Here is a 17,291-nt window from a genome sequence, read left to right as displayed (position 1 = left end):
TTTCTCTATAGATGCAATTCTAAACCAGCGACAAGGAAAAAAATCAGAACTCCAAATAGCGATACTCCAAAACTATGCTAAAATAAATAAATACCGGATGATTTTTTTTTTTAATTTTGTCTGGTAATGTTTAAATTCAAAATTTATTAAGCAGTTACTAGTAATTAATGTGAGTAAACTCATTTCCAGGCTGTTTTGCAGCAAAGTATTAAATGACCAGCAAAAAGTGTACACAGATATGTGTTATTAACTTACAGTATCACGCATTGGGTAATAGGCAGTCAGTAAATATAAGCTTAAGAGGTAAAAACAGTACTTCCAATAGGAAATTTCATCCTACAGTGAAGCCAAGATTAATTATGTATCAACGTCTTTATTTAGTAACTCACAATTCTTTGCCTGACGTCTTTCAGCTTTTTTCCTCTCTTCCAATGTTCCCTTCAATCGAAACTTGTTTTAGTGGTTTTTTTTTATCTTATTTTTATTTAGGCTTCAAGAAAATAGCTTTCGGATTACCTCCACATTTTTAGGTTGCCATTGGATCTGCTAATATCCACATATTTGCTAAGTTTGCTTCTTTTTCAAAAAAAAAAAAAAAAAAAGAGGCTGGCACATAAGTTCATAGTGTAGTTTTGATGTTAGTATTCTGGTTGTTATTTTTCAATAGTAATTTTTTATTTGTAGTTCACTATTGCTATTTGAGTTTACATATTGTATTTTGTCATTTCGAAATGGTACATGGAGCTACGGACACTAGAAATGAAGTGGCAAGTGGAGAAATTGGAACATTCCCCATTTTTTTCTGTCTGTGTTCATTAGAGGGGTGACAGCAGTGGAGGCAGCCAGAAACATTTGTGCTGTGTACGGCGATAATATTATTGGACAGAGCACTGCAAGAAAATGGTTTTCTAATTTTGAGGACAATTGTTTTGACATCAGTAACTCTTCCGAGGTATGGTGAAGATAATTTGAATGCATTAATCCACATCATTGTACTCAAAATATGGCAGATATGATGACCTGTGATTATTCCACCATCGTTCAACATTTACATGCAATGGGGAAGGTTCAAAAACTGGGTGTATGGGTGCCGCATTCTCTAAGCAAAAATCACAAAAATCAGCGGGTGGCCATATATTAATCTCTGCTTACTCATCATCAATTGGCTCATGAACACCACCAATGTGGGATGCGAAGTGCTGTCTTTATGCTAACATGGGGAAAAGAAAGGAATGGCTGAGCCCAAACATAGCAGGAACTCCCTGTACAAAGACCTACACGCACCCACAAAAGGTAATGTTATGCATCTGCTGGAAGAGCAACGGAGCGACGATGTGATGTAATATGAATTGCGTTGCCCAAGTGCAACCTTCTTCACTGACATTTGTTTTTGACAGCTGGAATGACTTGCAGGCGCAGTGCAAGAACAGCGACCAGGAAGACTGCATGAAGTGATGTTACTCCATGAAATCCCCATGTGCATTCTGCTGGACTGACAAAAAACACTGTACAGGAATTGGGTTGGGAAGTGATTCCACACCCACCTTATTCAGCTGATCTTGTGCCCTCAGACTTTCAACTTTTCCACACTCTATCAAACAACCTTCAAGGAGCTTCCTTTCCAGATGAAAATGTGCTCCGAACCTGGCTCGATGACTTCTTCACTCCAAAATTACGATTTCTACAGTTGCAGAATCAGAACGTTACCCCATTGTTGGCAAACTCTTGTAAATAGCGAAAGAGAATAATATTATGGCTGATGACTAAAGTCTCTGATATGTGTATCTATTGTGTTTATTAAACTTATGGAAAAATCCTATGAACTGATGCACCAACCCAATAAATATGCAAAATATATGTTATTCTATGATAATTCTCCAGTTTCCTGGGTAATAATACTCATTCGTCAAGAAATGGCCATTGAAATTATAATGTCATGATGGCAGCATGCAACAAACATAAAATTGGTATGGAGTGTACTACATGCGTGAATATGCAGACAGTGAGCATTTCAGCATAATGAAAGATTATGCAGTAGATTTCTCATTAATAAATCACATTTTAACGTTGGTTGTCTCTGAGTAGATCATGTTATTCCCTGTGTAGAGAGGAAGGACAAATAAGAGCACATCAGAATTTGACAGCGGTGGGATGTGGCCTACTGTGACTGCAGTTTATCATTTCACTATATTGCTGCTTACATTTGTTGGGGTTCCTCCATTGTGATGTGAATATGGAATTAATCGATTCAGAAGGACCTAGCTTAATGCTATGCAGAATCTTAATGGTCCCATCTGAATAATGCCCGATCAGACAGCCACACCAGTACCTTGAATCAGGAAACATGCTTCTTTGCAGCAAGATAAGTGATCACACAGACACTGTGACACTGTATGGCATATCGAGAATGGTTAGGACAGAGACCATTGTTATGGCTTCCCTTGACGAGACAGCAGAAGTAGGTGAACTTACAGTGATGCACCCAATGAGAACATGAGTCACAGCAATGTCACCATGCTACATTTTGAGATTAGGCTCTTTTCTTTGTATAGCATCACAATAGACGTAAGTATGAGTGGTTTATGTGTAGTAGAACTAATGTTGACATGATGCATTCATTTTTATCATGCAGCTCCAGCACGTTTCATGACTGTGCAGGATGCCACTGGACATCCAACACAATAACCTCTAGTTTGAATAGCTGCTCATTTTGACAGTTGGATTCATTTGTGACATGCTAAGGCCTGTGGTTGTGGCTGTGGCTGTGACTGTGACTGTGACTATGGTCTGTGTTAGAGGTGTCCACGACATTATCTGTCAACAAGGTTACATGTTGAATGTTAGTTATCGAGGGTGTTTGATTGCCACCCTTGCCAACATATTCTCTTGACTCCTCTCCCATTAGTTCCTGAGAAACAGTTAGGTCACCACTCATCAACCACTACAGTAATGGAATCAGCATAAAGGAATGGATGTTTGTAGGAAAATTAACATTGTGTGTTGGAATACTTGTGCACAGTGTATATGCAGTAGTATGAGACCCAGTATACTGACAAATGGAATCCAGTGGTATTGCATCTGATGTCAGTAGTACAGTATATAGTAAGACAGCAATGGTCCGGGTGGTAGAGGATGGAACTTGGTATAAAGGCAGTTGGCCCTGTGCAGTGTAAATGTGTGCTTATGTGCCTTTTCTGCAGACAGAGAACAGAAACCATTGGTGAAAGTGCGTGTTATGTACACAAACCACTGTTTTGACAATGCCAGTGGAAACAGTTATTGTGTGATGAAAAAGCAAAATTTGTTGCATGCAAGGTAATATAATTGTTAAAACTCTAAGAAGCTGAACCATTCAGTTACAGTGATTGATTATTTCATTAGATTGAGCATACAATACGGACACTATGGAAAATACGGTCAAAACAGAAGACTGTCCGAGGCATCAAAATGGTTATTTTTGCACAAAGTGAGGGCTGCAAACTGTTATTCTTCTCAACTTGGTGCTGATTTACAGTTACCAGTAACTGTCAGACATGTGTGACAAATTTTTCAAAGGATAAACATCTCATATTCGAGAAACAACTGCAGAAGCATGCTGTAACAACCAAATATGAACAGGCTAGAGTAAATGATAAAGTGATTTTCAGTGATGAGAAGAGGTTCCAAATAGATTTCAAAATGCCTGGCATGATCAGAGAACAGGGCAGCAAGTAAGAATGAGCAGAAATTTTGATGGTGGAAGTGTTGTGATTAGGGCAACCTTCTGCGCTATAGTTAGATCATGCATTGCTTGGCTGGACACTGGAATGAACTCTACGATGTACACTGTGATTCTAGAGACAGAAATGACTAGAATCTGTGAGGCTCTAGTAAATAGGAGTCTAATATTTAAAAATATAATTCATTTGTGCATGATTTTGCTACAATCAAAAAGTGATTTGAAGATAAAGATATCGATGTCTTGCCCTGGCCTGCACATAGTGTGGATTTTAACCCTGCAGAAAAACATTCGGGAATACTAGCAAGGTGTATTTATTAAAATGGAAGGCAGTTGGAGGCTATATGTAAGCCAAAAAGAGCAATACAAGATGATTGGGTGACAATTTCACTGCAAAAACTGCGAACCCTAACAAAATCAGTGCTGCAGATAATTTATCAGGTAATTAGATAGAACAGAGGTTGGACAAAGTACTAGCAATGGAATAACCCAACCGGGCAGTGAGTGCCTTTGTACCAATTTCCACCCAGGAAATTTATTTTAGTACTGATGTTATAAAAGAAATTACGTAATTATATAATGATTGTTTATGTCTTATATGCATATACTACTCTGATGATAAACTTGATATATGGACACCGTACAATTACTTATGTAAGACCCCTGCCTTTATACTGATTTCCACTGTTGTATGACTGATGCACTGAAGCAGCATGGAATGATGTATGCGCGTCGCTTAAGCTCAGTTCAACATGATGCCCAGCTATGATAGCTGTGTTGCTGCTGCCAGAGGTAGCAGCTCTGTGTACTACATTTAAGACCCTGTTTACGTCAAATCACAGTTTTAATTCTATATTGTTCCTGCTATATTCTGCATGCACAATAAGTAAAAGTATTTATTTCCCATCATTCCTGGTGTTGCAGTTTTACTGGAAAGCAGTGTAAAAGTTTAAGGTTTTTTTTTTTTTTTAAAAAAAAATTGCTTCCCACGTTGTAATGTCTTCAACACTATTCACAGTATGCCAGATATTTTGTGTTACTGTTTAATCTGTTCAAAAAGAAGTTTTATCATAGTTTTGTTTCAAACAATTAACATCATAACATGAAATATGACTAATGCATAGTACTTTGTGGGAATTTAATCAAGTCCTGTCTCTGGCTTAGATCAAAAAAATTTAAAATGATGGTAACTGGTTAATGAAACAATTGTGTAATAAGTAGAATAATTTTTTTTGGCTTATGGATAAAATTAAATGATGTCATTTAGGTTTTGCCATATACAATAAAATAGAATAGCTTCAACAAGCTTCACAGTATTCCTTATTTGGTTGTAGAATAATGATCACTACCAGTCACAAGAGAAAGTGGTTTTATTCAACAGGTGACCAGCTTCAGGCTTATGCTCATCCTCAGGTAGTTTACATTCATTTACATGTTTCCACACTCAAAATATGGAAACATGTAAATGAATGTTAACCTGCTGAAGATGGGCACAAGCTCAAAACCAGCTGTGTGTTAAAGACAATCACCTTGTATTGTAGTGGTAGTGATTATTAGTCTACACCCTATAAAGGACAGTCACACAGTCAAGTGCAGCCTTTATGGACAAAATTCTGATTCCTTATAGTTTCTTAAGAATAAGTCTAGACAGTTTCAAGCTTCTAGAAATGGTGGTGTTTTTACAAGAAGTAAAAAACAAGGGAACTAATATTTTAAAAAATCAGCAGTGTGTAATGTATCTCTCTCACTTCAGAATTAAAAGCTTTGAAGCTACTGTCTGTGTTTTGGGGAATCACTTCACTAGAACTTTACAGAACTTTAATTCAGATAATGGACTGATCTTAACAATAAATTAAACAGTTGGCCAGTAATTAAGAACATCAGCTTTGATATTTTGCTTCAGCTTGCTGTGATATCTGTCATTATTGTAGCTATATCAGTCATCTTAATGCTGAATTTATGATAGTGTCATACTCCACTGTCATTTATCGTAGATTACAACCATAGATAGCTAGCACTTTAATTGAACAGCTGAGTACTACATCGTTCTCCTGATGGGCACAATGATTCATTATAAAATTTATCTCTTATTCAGTGTAAATATTTTACAATAATTACCATTAACATACAAACAAATGTAACATAATTCAATCGAATCACGACTCTTTTAAAGCACTGTGAGTGGCCACCATTTTTGACAGTGTATCAGTTGATGCATCTTCAATAGAAGTGTGCTTGCTTGATCAGTCCTTGTATCACAGATCAAGAAATATAATCACAAAATAAACACAAAACAAGAAAGACCTCACAACATCAAAGAACAACCAAAATAAGTTTTCCCATCTACAGAAAATTCCATCAGCAGCAGAGTCATTCCCAACACATATAAATACGTAACAACACACATACTATATATGTTAGCTTCACATGTTAACCAGAACATCCCTTAAACCTCAGAATTACACATATTAATTCAAGAGTATTACAAATATTACATTTGGGCTTAAATACAAAATACAATTGAGTTTAAATACAAAGTGGATACTATAAACAAACTCTACCACAAACTTAAAAAAAAAAAAAAAATAAATAAATAAATAAATGAATGATTCCGAAAAGGCCATAAAAATTCACTCACACAAATACAGAAAAGGGTCTCGCAGAAGTTCCACGTAAGGCACAATAAAACACGTGACAAATGAAAAAAGGCAAACGGTACCCACGTACGCATAATAATAAACCAATGTAGAATTGGTAGCATATTAAGATACAGGAAATATCAATGGTATATAAAACCGACAACACAGGGAGTGCTAAAGACAAATAATAGAACCCCAAATAAATTTAGTAGTGCAGGGATACACCATAGATAAGTTCAAAGAAGTTTTATCATAGTTTTTTCCACTATTGTTCATATTATTTATGGATCATATGTTGAAAACAATAGACTGGCTGGGTGAGATTAAGATATGTGAACACAAAATAAGCAGTTTTGCATATGCGGATGACTTAGTTGTGATGGCAGATTCGATTGAAAGTTTACAAAGTAATAGTTCAGAGCTAGATCTGAAATGTAAGGACTATGGTATGAAGATTAGCATCTCCTAAACAAAAGTAATGTCCGTGGGAAAGAGAGATAAACAAATTGAGTGCCAAATAGGAGGAACAAAGTTAGAACAGGTGGACGGTTTCAAGTACTTAGGACACATATTCTCACAGGGTGGCAACATAGTGAAAGAACTGGAAGCGAGGTGTAGCAAAGCTAATGCAGTGAGCACTCAGCTACGATCTACTCTCTTCTGCAAGAAGGAAATCAGTACCAAGACTAAGTTATCTGTGCACCATTCAATCTTTCGACCAACTTTGTTGTATGGGAGCGAAAGCTGGGTGGATTCAGGCTACCTTATCAACAAGGTTGAGGTTGCGGATATGAAAATAGCTAGGATGATTGCAGGTACTAGTAGATGGCAACAATGGCAGGAGGGTGTCCACAATGAGGAAATCAAAGAAAAACTGGGAATGAACTCTATAGATGTAGTAGTCAGGGTGAAAAGGCTTAGATGGTGGGTTCATGTTACACGCATGGGTAAAGCGAGGTTACCCAAGAGACTCGTGAGTTAGGGTAGGAGGAGTTGGGGTAGACCAAGGAGAAGGTACCTGGATTCAGTTAAGAATGATTTTGAAGTAATAGGCTTAACATCAGAAGAGGCACCAATGTTAGCACTGAATAGGGGATCATGGAGGAATTTTATAAGGAGGACAATGCTCCAGACTGAACGCTGAAAGGCATAATCAGTCTTAATGATGATGATGATGAGGGATATACCAAGTAATCTGCAATATCTGCCAATTCCAGTGTAAAGGACTTGCAGTTTCTCAGAACCAGATATATGGAACATGAGAGACTCCGAAAGAGAGAGCGAGCTTGCACACTATCTTCACAGAACATTTCATGAATGTGAATCATCAGTCAACAAGTACTGAAACAGATGTACATATTCTGAAATAAAGCAACAGCTTACACTGGAAATAAACATACAACAGCTGTTGTTGTTGTTGTTGTTGTTGTTGGTGGTGGTGGTGGTGGTGGTGGTGGTGGTGGTGGTGCTGCTGTTGCTGCTGTCATGACCTCCAGTCCAAAGACTGATTTGGTGCAACTCTCCATGTAGTCTGTTGTGCAAGTGTCTTCGTATCTGTATAAATGCTGCAACTGACAGCCAATTGAAGCTGCTTACTGTGTTCAGCCAGAGGTAAGTTCAGCCAAATTTTTGCAAAGGACCTAACACGAACAAATACAATTTGTGGCTCCATTTTTCTTGCTCTTGTAAGTAGTTTATCTAGTAGCAACATTGAAGTGGATAGTTTCTGTGAGTTAATGTGGGCAGAGGTTATACTTCACAGCCAACATAAATTAATAATTGAATCCTTTTATGATCTCATGAACTCAGATGATTCAGTTACTAAGCTGTTCAAAGAACACTTGAGTATTACATGAAATAGGTAGCACACTCACATAACTATAGTTGGTGATGGGGTTCTATCCCTGATAAGTTTGTAGAAATATATGTTCAAAGCTGATGATACATATAAAACACAATCAGGAATTGTAATTAATGCTTTCCCTGAAAATTATTTTGAGCAGTTAGTTGAGAATCCCTCTCAATGTGTAAATGGTTGTGAAAAAACACTTGATGTCTCCAATAACACTGATGGAAATAGGGAGCACCATGCTGGATGTAGTGGTCAGTGACCACAAGGTTGCCACAGTGAGACTGACTAATTCTGTAGTGGAGTGTAGACCAGAATTCATTTTTTTAATTGCAACACACGATGGCATGCCCTGCAATAACATGAAACTGCCCAGAGCAGATACAACACCAGTAGTGTAACAATGTCCAAGTCTTGAGAGCTGCACGAATAGTTACAGTTGACAGCGTAGTATAGATGGAGGCCAGGAGGCTTACTTTGGCCTACATATAGACAAGCATAGATGTTGGTGGTGCTAGTACACCAGTGCATGCAACTGGGCTTGTAGACTCACACTGGAGGCTGATAGTGGAGACTCTGGTGTCAATCCCTGCATCTGCAGCTACTGAACTTTAGCTCAGTGTAGCAAGCTATGTGTAGTGAGCAGATCCAGTCAGTTGTTAATGTGGCCAATGCAGTGTATGGATCTGGGGTGAGATGGACGACAAAAGGTAGTGGTTTTCCCCATTATCTGTATTGCTGAGTCCTTGGGGGAAGCACAAAAGCCTGTGACAAGGTTGTTGGCCTGACTGCAGGTAGAGTAAAGCCCTTCTATGCACCACAGCATCAGAAGGGGCAGGAGTGGTGATTCCCTCACCATTACCACTCTTTACCCCTGTTGGAGATCCCCGGTACTCACTTCAGCAGCAGACCGAGTGGACTGGGGCTGTCCTGGAGGGTTTGGAGATGAGGAAGAATCTCTGCTCCTGTCTGGGATTGAAACTGGACCTCCTGGGCTAGAGTCAAGTGCTTTACCCAGTAGACCATCCTGTCTACCTCTTACATTACTAAGTGACCAAAATAACTGGTACACAGTTGCAGGTTGCCTATCTAATGGCTTCCAGGAGGAACAAAAATTCAATTTTTCAATATTTCATATATTTATTACAAGAATTTAAAAATTTAAAATGCTGTTATAATTACTCATTAGGAGGTAAAATCTTATGTTAAAGATTTAACATGATAAACAAAGTATTAAGGTTAAAAAATGTGTGTGTTTCTTCCTGTACAAATTACTCCAAGTATATTCATCCAATAATTACCCACACAGATAGCCATGCATGTTAAAGCACTGCTTTCAGGATGGGGAGGTGTGCTGGTCATAGGCTGAATCCTCCCAACAGATAACAAGGGTTGAGATGCCAGCCAGGCTGACTGTATTTTTTAGGGAGTTTCCTCACATTCCACGAGGTGAATACTGGGCTGTCCCCAAGTCCACAATTCGCAAACAATTAGGAAACTATCACCCACTTTCACATGCATAACACTACACACAAACAATTTTGGCATGGAATTTCTGAGGGAGAGAGATGCAAAAATAGACTTCTCCTTGGGCAAGTGCTGTCTGTGTATCAATCACAAAAATATTGTTGTAGATTTGATAAAAACAAAAGCCAAACATGGTAAATGCTACCAAGGCATAAGAATTAAGTTTATTAAAACAACAGTATAAATCAGTAGTCAGCTTTCTGTAGAGAATAATGAAGATCATAGAAATGATATGGTTATAGAATCTTCAACTATTAACTCCCAACAGCAGGCTGAACTAAGAGATTTTTATTGAAGTACATACATGTTTTTAATAAGAAGCCAGGTATCATATGTACTTATCAGTATCACATGGAAATACTGGCACACAATATTTACTGCCAAAACACATACTCCATTCCATGGAGAAGAAGAGAGACAGTTACCAAAGAAATATAAAAGCACAAATATGACAGACGTTAGAGTGGAGATTTATGGAACACTCACTGTCACCTTATTGCAGCCCTTTGTGAACAGTAGCTAAACCTGGTGGCAATTTCAAGAAATTGAAAGATTATTAAATCCCTGAAAAGTAAAATCTCTGCTGGAATTGACAACATTTCTAAAAAATTATTAAAATACTGCTCCAGCCATGTAAGTTAAGTCCTTTGCCACATTTTTGATGTGTCACTTAAGCAAGGAATAGTTCCTGAGAGGCTTAAGTATGCAGCTATAAAACTGCTGTATAAGAAGGGGGATAAGACGGATACTGTTAACTATAGGCCAATATCACTACTGACAAGCTTTTCAAAGGTTTTAGAGAAACTAAAGCATGCCAGGATTGTTAAGCATCTCAGTGAACACAATAGCTTCAGCAAAAGTCAGTTTGGATTTCGGAAAGGTTTGTCAACAGAAGATGCAATATTTGCATTTACTGGCAAACTCTTGGAATCTATCAACAAAAAACTGAAAGTGATTGGCATAATTTGTGACCTAACAAAAGCATTTGACTGTGTAAATCACCAAATTCTTTTACAAAAAGCTCCACATCTCGGTATAAGTGGTGCAACAGGGAAATGGCTTGACTCATATCTGTCAAACAAGAAACAAAAAGTTGTTGTAGATAGTCAAGATGGTGTCCCAGTATCTTCAGAATGGGGTACCATCACATGTGGAATGCCGCAGGGCTCAGTTCTGGGCCCCCTACTTTTTATTATGTTTATAAATGATCTCCCTCTCTCTACGGAATATTGTGGACTCACTATTTTCGCAGATGACACTACACTACTTATTGATAATTCAGTAGATAAACTTGAGGTAACATCAAATAAGGTTTTAAATGAAACTGTGAACTGGTTCAACATTAATGGTCTTTCTTTAAATTACTGTAAAACAAACTACATTCAGTTCCACAAAACATCCAAAGATGAGGAAATAGCAATAAAAATAGGTGAGCAGACAATAACCAGGGTATATTCCTCAAAATACCTAGGTTTGCATATTGATATCAAACTAAATTGGTCAAACCACATCGTGGATCTATCCAAAAGACTAAGTTCAGCAACATACACATTGCGTATTGTTTCTCCTTATAGAAATATGGAAACCATGAAGTCAGCGTATTTTGGTTACTTTCATGCAATTATGACATTTGGAATTATATTTTGTGGAAATCAGCCACTGGCTAAAAAAGTACTGGGTGCACAAAAAAGAGCCATAAGGATCATGTGTGGAGTCCATCCTAGAGCCACATGCAGGGATCTTTTTAAGAAGCTTGAAATACTTACATCCACTGGGCAATATATATTCTCGTTGATGTGCTTCATAAGGAAAGAAAAATCCATCTTTAAGCTGAATAGTGCATATCACAGTCACAATACTAGAAGGAAACATGATATCCAGTATGAACAGCGAAGTCTAAGTATGGTGCAGAAAGGAGTCCATTTCAGTGGCTGTAAGATTTTTAATGCCCTTCCTTCAAGAATTAAGTGTTTGGTAGATGATGATCTGTTGTTTAAAAAAACCTTACGGCAGTTCCTATTGCAAGGATCATTTTATACAATAGAAGAGTTCCTGAACTACAGTGTTTAACATTTCTTGTATTGTAAATTGCAAATGTATGCCCAAATTTGTATTTGTAATACTGAATATTTTTATTGTAAACATATATTTTGCAATATTTATTTCTCTGTAACACTTATTATTTTGTAATCTTTATCTATCTCTAAAATGTATTTTTTGTAGTGGGACCTAAGTTACTGTTTACTGTTTTTGTTTTTTTTATGTATTACCATAAATTCTGGCCAAAAGCTTGTGAAATTGACACATTCCATATCCTGTGATAGTGTCACAATATGGATCACCGGAACAAGAGATAAATAAATAAGTACTATGCTTTGTACTAGGTGTACAAGCTGTTAATCAAACCATTGTTCCACATATCAAACAGGTACTAAAAACATGTGATATGTCAGAAAACAAAGCCATCAAAGCAATGTTGTCACACAGAACTCCACCTATACTACCAGCTAAATGATTGCAAATCTCTTATATTGTAACTGTCAGGCCTCTGCCTTCAGCTACAGGTAGAATCAAATGTTTAGTAACACTCTGTGGTATCTTTTCCAAATATGTTACATTATATGACTAAATCTAGTACAGCAGCTCTCATCATCAAAGTAATTCTAAGTGACTATATATCAATAGTTCTAAATGAATGTACATTAACAAATGGCAAGCCTGCTGCTTTGCTTTCTGATGATGTATCAGATTTTACTAATGGAAGATGGAAAGCATTTTTACAAGAACACCAAATCAAACACATTACAATATCAAAAAACAAAGATGGTGTGACTTACCAAATGAAAGTGCTGGCAGGTCGACAGACACACAAACGAACACAAACATACACACAAAATTCAAGCTTTCGCAACAAACTGTTGCCTCATCAGGAAAGAGGGAAGGAGAGGGAAAGACGAAAGGATGTGGGTTTTAAGGGAGAGGGTAAGGAGTCATTCCAGTCCCGGGAGCAGAAAGACTTACCTTAGGGAGAAAAAAGGACAGGTATACACTCGCACACACACACATATCCATCCACACATATGTCTGTATATGTGTGGATGGATATGTGTCTGTATATGTGTGGATGGATATGTGTGTGTGTGCGAGTGTATACCCATCCTTTTTTCCCCCTAAGGTAAGTCTTTCCGCTCCCGGGACTGGAATGACTCCTTACCCTCTCCCTTAAAACCCACATCCCTTCGTCTTTCCTTCTCTTTCCCTCTTTCCTGATGAGGCAACAGTTTGTTGCGAAAGCTTGAATTTTGTGTGTATGTTTGTGTTCGTTTGTGTGTCTGTCGACCTGCCAGCACTTTCATTTGGTAAGTCACATCATCTTTGTTTTTAGGTATATTTTTCCTTCGTGGAATGTTTCCTTCTATTATAACCATAACATTACAATATCAAAATTTCATACAGAAAGTAACCACATAGGTAGTATTTTGCATGAGTTTAAGAAACTGATAATCACTTTTGCAGATAACTAATAAACATGTCAAGTAGAATCTCTGGAATTATTCAAGCAAATAGTAAACAGTATACCACTCTATTCTATGCTCTATATACCAACTGAACTTATACGCAAAGTAAAGTAAAGGAACAAATGTTTGGATCCTCTTTCATGGCTTCCAAGAGAAGAAGACTTGGGAAGGTCAAGTAAGACAAACTTTATTCACACTTACAGAACAAGCACACTTGAGGAAAACTTCTTATGATAAGAAATTTGATCTGTGCAAAGATTTCAGGTGAGACAGTGTGTACTTTTGAGAATTCACCCAAAATCTTCTCTTCTCCAACATAATGATGGTAAGTGGCAACTACTTTGGACAGGTGTTTTATACTGAAAGTTAATACGTCACACTTATTATTTGATACGTAAAGTGAGTTGTTTTGCAGTTCGGTTAACAAATAAATCTTTGAATAGTTCTTTCTCCAATAAATTAAAACTGTCTAATTTATAAAGATTTTTTCATTATATTTTGAGTAATGTGTTGACAACATCGTTGACTCTTGCAATCACTGTGCACGTGTGTTGTTTAAAGTATTCAGTACCTGATGCAGATGTAACTGGCGTTTTGTTAGTGAACTGAAAGTTGAAAATAGAGAAATAATTTAATACAGAAAGAATCGATTAATGTTACGATTACATATTTTGAGAATATTCGTTACAGTAACTTACCTTTATAGTCCAAATCCACTAGCACTACAGCCCTTGATGGCCAGCGCCTGTCACAGAGGCCTTTGTGTGGTCAGTGAGACACTCCGGTGCCAACGTTGCCGCCGGTACTCATTTCAGACTGAGTAGACTTCGGGAATGTATGGTCTGTGCAGGGGTGTAACGTTAGGGCCTGCAATGCACGCCGACCTGGTATTTCAGCGATCCGCAGAAAGTAAAAGATTATTGTTATTCTATTAATAATTAAAATTAAAATATATACAGATATAAACACGGAAATATGTATACGATAAACGGTAAGGTCAAACTCATACAAATGGTCAGATTAACCCTCCGTTGCTCTCGCGGATGTCACTCGTCATCCACATTGCTTTCCCGCTCAATTTTGTCTGACAGGGCTGGATTGAGTTCGCGCCATTTTCAGTACCTGTCTGTTAACTCTCCGGCTGTTAAATCATTGTTGGCTTTCACTTACGAAAGATACAATGTTTATGAAACATTGTTATAATCTGGAAGACACTTGAAGGGCTTATTTCAATAGAGGTACAAGTCCATTTTTATTCATTCTGAGATACAGAGTCCTGAAGTTAAATGAGCGCTGAAAAATCTGCAGCTGAGGTACCAGAAATATTCAAGTATATATACTTAAATGAGCGCTGAAAAATCTGCAGTTTAGGTACCAGAAATATTGAAGTATATATACTTGAGTATTTCTGGTATCTCAACTGCAGATTTTTCAGCGCTCGTTTAAGTATATATACTTGAATATTTCTGGTACCTCAACTGCAGTTGAGATACCAGAAATACTCAAGTATATATACTTGAATATTTCTGGTACCTCGACTGCAGATTTTTCAGCGCTCATTTAACTTTAGGACTCTGTATCTCAGAATGAACAAAAATGGACTTGTACCACTACTGAAATAAGCCCTTTACTTGTCATCCGCGCGAGCTCTGCTGCCACAATCTGAAACAAAGTAAGTCTGTATTACTTTATTGTTTTCCTAGCTTCAATTGATGTTTCATGTGCGTAAATTTAGACGTATTGAAACTGATTTCATTTACCTTCCATGGTACCTAGTATTCTCCTTATTTTTAAATTGTGAAAGAAATGTCGAAGGCAAAAAACATCGGACAGAGTTTAGTAGAGATCCTAATTTATGGTTCAAATGGTTCAATGAGATGAGTGATGGAAATGCTCACAGTGATAGCGCTGACTCAGAGACTAAGTATTCTGTTCATGAAAGTGGCCATAATTCAGGAACAGAACAAGAAGTGTCAGAAAATGATGAATACGAATCACAGGAAGAAGTAACTCAAGAAGATACATATTTTTATGGAAAGATGGAATAACTAAACGGAGGAAAAGTAAATATCCTACTAGTGTTAGAAGCAGATCTTGTAATTTTATTACGCATTTGCCTGGACCAAAAAATCAAGCTCGTATAAAAAAGACAGAAATAGAAATTCTGAATTTGTAACTGGATGAAAACATAATAATCATTATCGCATCATGCACTAATATATACATCAATTAAGTTCGTGGTAACTTCTCTAGTGAAAGGGACGCTAAAGAAACAGATGCGATAGAGATCAGAGCTTTCATTGGTTTGTTGTATCTATGTGGATCTTTGAGATGTTCTAGGAAGAGTGTATCGAAATTGTGGGATAACTTAAAGGGAAACGGACTTGAATCATGTTATTTATGCATAAGTGAAAACCGATTCAGGTTTCTATTGAGATGTCTGAGGTTTGATAATATCCGTGATAGAGGAGTTCGCAGAGAGATTGACAAGTTGGCTGCTATCAGCGCTATCACAGAGGTACTTGAACTATTCGCGAACAATTGCCAAAAATATTTTTCACCTAGTGAATGTCTTCCTGTTGACGAACAGCTTTTGGCATTTAGTGGAAACTGCCCGTTCAGGCAATATATTCCTAGCAAACCAGCGAAGTATGGGTTAAAAGTGTTTGTTTTGGTTTACGTAAAAACAGCCGACACTTTGAATTTAGAACTGTACGTCGGTAAGCAACAAGAGGGACCATGTAATGCCAGTAATTTAGCTGAAGATATTGTTCTTCGATTGGACAAACTGTTTCAAACTTTACTATATATTATACTGTGTACAAACATTAAATGTATTATATTTAGATTTAATAAAAAATCATAAAATCAATCATAAAGACCGTTCAAAGTATACAAATAGACCGCTTGCTTTGTGGATGACACCAGTCATCCTCGCGAGTGACAATGTCACGAATTTTTGCGCGAGTAACGGAGGGTTAACACGGTTTTCTAGAATCAGTCAACGCTAAACTGAGTGCAGTACAGAGTATGTAAACAATGCTTATACTTACCGTCTCTCGCACCACTTTGGAGCATGTTCCAGGGAACTCACAAAAGTGCGGTGCAGATTAGTTATTACAAAACTATGACAACAATACGAATGTATAGCAAAATGTGACATTTAGGTAATAAAATTATCAATTCTTGATGTTTAGTGTACTCGAGACTGTATAATGCACTTTTTTTGAACATTTAACTTTTGTCGTATCTTTATTCGGCAACACTGTCAGTTATCCAATAAGAAGTGGTGCAGTAATGGGCAGTCTACTCAGCTTAGCAGAATGGTTGCGGAAGTTTGTAGTATCACAAGCGAGTGCTATTCTGAAGTGAAAAGTTAGAACAACAATTATCAAGGCGAAGAAGAAGATGGTAACAAAATCGCCATAAATGTAATTAGGTCTGTTAATATCGCGTACTATTCAAATTATCGTGCAGATTATCAGTTGGATGTAAATGATGAAACTAAAAAGTCCTTTCAGAATGAGATTTTCACTCTGCAGCGGAGCGTGCACTCATATGAAACTTCCTGGCGGATTAAAACTGTGTGCCGGACCGAGACTCGAACTCGGACCTTTGCCTTTCGTGGGCAAGTACTCTTCTAAAAAGTCCTTTGTTTGACAAAATCCTTCAGCTTGGACCGAAGTGGTTCGAGACTGGAGGTGGTTAACCAAAATTATAGTGTAATACGAAACTATATACACGTCTGAAGACACGCGCTTTATTCAGTTCGTGTAAGAAAAGCGCAGTTGACGCCATTATATATTCATAACTAAGGAAAAGGGAGAACATGTGAAAGTAGGTGATTGAGCTTATTGTGAATATGACGATAATAATGGAATCCAATAGTACAGCTTTTTGGGGACATAGGTAGGTAGAAATAGGAAAATCAAACAGCGGCAACATTTTTGCAACCATCGAATAAACTAACAATTTATTGATTCATTGTTTATGATACAAACTGAAAGTAGCTGATCTTTTGTCCGTGTCTACGTAATATG

This window comes from Schistocerca cancellata, chromosome 2, assembly GCF_023864275.1.
Source record: "Schistocerca cancellata isolate TAMUIC-IGC-003103 chromosome 2, iqSchCanc2.1, whole genome shotgun sequence".
NCBI lineage: Eukaryota > Metazoa > Arthropoda > Insecta > Orthoptera > Acrididae > Schistocerca > Schistocerca cancellata.
Note: the sequence above shows the minus strand (reverse complement) of the source record.